The following is a 4,069-nucleotide window of genomic DNA, read 5'->3' as shown; positions in this document are numbered from 1 at the left end:
CCCAGCATGCTCCAGATACACAGGGCATGTGATAAAAGTTGCTCCCTTTCTTTCTCTGATTCCTACATCTCCACCATGACTTTATGCTGATTTTGTGTATTTGTATCTATCGCATTTCAATGTCTTATCACTCCTAATGTGTTGGTCTACAGTCCCTTCTCCCCACTTAAACACTTGAATTGCGAGGCCCCATAGGTACAGGGACCATGTCTAATTCCCACCTGGGTAGTCTCTCCCATTTCTTAATATAGCATAGTAAGTGCTTAATAAATATAATTACTACTACTACTACTACTGCTACTACTGCTACTACTACTACTACTACTACTACTACCACTACTACTAATACTAACACTAGTACTACCACTACCACTACCACTACTATTTCTCTCTGTCCCAAGGAGAAAAAGTCAAAGAGGGACACTCAGTAGATCTTGGCATACCTAGAAAAACTCCAAAACAGCCTCAGGGAGGAAATCCTTTGGGTTTGATGCTTGTTCTTAATTTGTCAGGTTTCTTCTATTCCCTCAATACAAATTAGCCCTACCTCCCCTGCAACTGTTGGATTGATTTTCAGAATACAAAGACTGAGAGAATGCAGTATTCATTCATTCATTTATTCAATCAATCATATTTATTGAGCACTTACTGTGTGCAGAGCACTGTATTAAGCGCTTGGAAAGTAGAATTTGGCAACAGAGACAATTCTTACCCAACAACCGTCTCACGGTCTAGAAGGGGGAGAAGGAATGAGTGAATAACAAAACAAAACAGGTAGACAGGCATCGATAAGCAACAAAATAGATAAATAGAATTATAGACATATACACATAATGACTTTAGGTATAATGCATTTGGGTATTTTGGGAACTTTTTCCCTAAAAAAACACATCTACCTGAATAATAATAATAATAATAATAATAATAATAATAATAATAATAATAATAATAATAATAATAATGGCATTTGTTAAGTGCTTACTGTGTTTCAAGCACTGTTCTAAGAGCTGGGGTAGAGACGAGGTAATCAGGTTGTCCCACATGGTTCTCATAGTCTTAATCCCCATTTTACAGATGAGATCACTGAGGCACAGAGAAGTTAAGTGACTTGCCCAAAGTCACATAGATGACAAGCGGTGGGGCCGAGTTTAAAACCCATGACCTCTGACTCCCAATCCCATGCTCTTGAGGCCTAGGCCATGGCTCTTTCCATCCCCTTGTTCCCAGCCCACAGGAAGCTTAAACACTGACAAGGAGACAAACGTAAGAAACATATTTACAAATAGATTAAGTAGGATAAATAATTGAGTACACAAATGTTGAAGGGATGATAATTCTCAGGAGCTGGAAAATCAATAAATGAAAGCTTTCTGGAGGAGGAATGATTTTAGGACAGCTTTGACTGTGCGAAGAGTTATAGTCTGATTGACATTTGTTGAGGAGGGGTTTCCAAGATGGGAGAACAACTCCTTTTCAGCTTCACTCACTTGGCTTTTCTGTTACCTCTCAAATGTGAGTAATCTGCAAGACTCTACTCTAGGCTCTCTGATCACTGTACTGCTCTCTCTCTCTCTCTCTCTCTCTCTCTCTCTCTCTCTCTCTCTCTTTGTCTCTCTTTTTCTTTCTCTATCCCTGAGCTCATCTGATCTTGCAACTTACTCACAAGACCACAGTTCCTTCTGCCTCCTGGACATCTCACCTTGGATGCCTTGCCTCCTTCTGAAACTCAACATGTCTAAAGCTGAATGACTCTCCTTACTTTTTAAATACACGCCTCCTCCTAAACTTTCCCAGCTCTGTCGATAGCACTACCATCTCCCCTGCCCTAGAGGATGTCATCCTCAACTCGTCCCTGACTTTTATTACTACCAATTATAATGATAATAGTGATAATAATAATGGCACTAGTGAGTGCTTACTTTGTGACAAGCACTGTTCTCGGTCCAGGAGTAGAGATATATTAATCAGGTTGGGCACAGTCTCTGTCCCACATGGGGCTCACACTATTAATCACACTACAGATAGAATATCTGAGGCCAAGAAAAGTTTAGTGACCTACCCAAGGTCACACAGCAGACACGTGGTGGAACCAGGATTAGAACTCAGGTTCTTCTGACTCCCGGGCCTGTCCTCTATCTACCCTGTTTTTGTATTCAATCTACTGCTAAATCGTGTTCAATCTTCCTACATAGTAATAATGCTGTTACTATCATTATTATTCCTCTCCAACGAAACAGATACTCTCCTGACCAAAGTTCATGTCATATCATAGAAAGACTGTTGTCAGACCCTTTCACCAATCTCCCCACTCCATGCTAGCCTACATGCTGATTCACAAATCATCCTCTTGAACCACTGCTCAAAATGTATCTCTCCTCTCCTCAAAACCCTCCACTGGTTTTCCATTTCCCTCCAAATCAACTAAAACTCCTCACAAATCTTTTTCCCTTATTTCCCAACAATAGATAAACAATAAATCCCGAACTGGAGTAATTCATATTTCCTAGGCAAAGTCTTTAGGTAAAATTGTGGCATGCTGGAAACTGGCCAAGAAAAGGTAAGAACCTAGTTTTCTGATGACAAAGGGCTGCTGCTTCTCACCCCTTAGTTCACTCACTTTGTCCGGAGAAATGTAACTGCTTTATGGTTTTAAAAAGGCTCAGATAAACCTGACATACAGTACTGCTTAATCTAAATAATGTAGCTCGACATTTGAGGAAAAACTCATATGGCACTAATATCGTTGCATCTCGGGGAGAAAGTTTTGGTTATAGAAATCACATTTGTTTCCAAAGTTCTCTGAGCATTCTGTTTGCTGCCAACAACCATCTCTAGCATATTCCTATCACATCAATGGTTTTGCATTTTATGGCCTGGTTGGTTTACTTTTCCCCAAATTTCTTCTTGTACCTCCTTCGTGGCTAGAGGAGCCTCCTTAGGCCTAATATTTCTGTGTCTGAATTGGGCTGAACTGTGCCAAATAGAAGTTATGCATCCAGATGGACAATGAGCGGTATCCTGAACACAATATTAACTTGAAATGCAATTAAAAATGGTAATGTCAGCAGAGAGGGAACTTGAGCCCCAACAAACTCCCATTCAATTTTGAGGCATCCACGTTAATGTTGCAGTATATAGTCTAGGTGCTTTGCCGTTGACATGAGTAGCCCTTATTTCAGTGTCATGGCTCTTGAATTGTCAGAGGAACTATCCATATTGGTGCTGATGAGGAAAGTCTGGTAATCACCGCCTAGAAGTGGAAGCTGAAGCCATGGTAGGAGAAGACCTCACCATGGGAATGAGAAGCGGTGTAACAGTGTACAGAATCGAGGTGTGCAGGTCAGAAGGACCTGGCTTCCAATCCTGTCTCTGCCCATGGTGTGATTATGAATTCAGGCGGTCGCTTTCATTCAATCATATTTATTGAGTGCTTACTGTGTGCAGAGCACTGTACTAAGCTCTTGGGAAGTACAGGTTGGCAACATATAGAGACGGACCCTACCCAACACTGGGTTTACACACTTCACATCTCTGTGACCCAGTTCCTTCTTCTATGAAAGGAGGATTATGTCTATGAGCCCAGGGACAGGGACTATGTCCAATCTGATTATGCTGCATATACCCCAGCACTTAGTATGGTGCCAGGCACTAAGTGCTACCCTTTCTTTCCAAACTCGTAGAACAAGTCGTCTACACTTGCTGCCTCGAATTCCTCAACTCTTACGCTCTTTTGGACCCCTTCCAATCTGGATTCTGTCCCCTACACTCCACCGAAACTGCCCTCTCAAAAGTCACCAATGACCTCCCTCTTATCAAATCCAATAGCTCCTACTCTATCCTAATCCTCCTCGACCTCTCAGCTGCCTTCGACATTATGGACCACCCCCTTCTCCTCAACACGCTATCCAACCTTGGCTTCGCAGACTCCATTCTCTCCTGGTTCTCCTCATCTCTTTGACTGTACATTCCCAGTCTCCTTCGCGGACTCCTCCTCCCGCTCCCATTTCCTTACTGTAGGGCTTCCTCAAGGGTAAGTATTTGGCCCCCTTCTGTTCGCCATTTATTCTCA

This window comes from Tachyglossus aculeatus, assembly GCF_015852505.1.
Source record: "Tachyglossus aculeatus isolate mTacAcu1 chromosome 12 unlocalized genomic scaffold, mTacAcu1.pri SUPER_6_unloc_2, whole genome shotgun sequence".
Classification (NCBI taxonomy): Eukaryota; Metazoa; Chordata; class Mammalia; order Monotremata; family Tachyglossidae; genus Tachyglossus; species Tachyglossus aculeatus.
Note: the sequence above shows the minus strand (reverse complement) of the source record.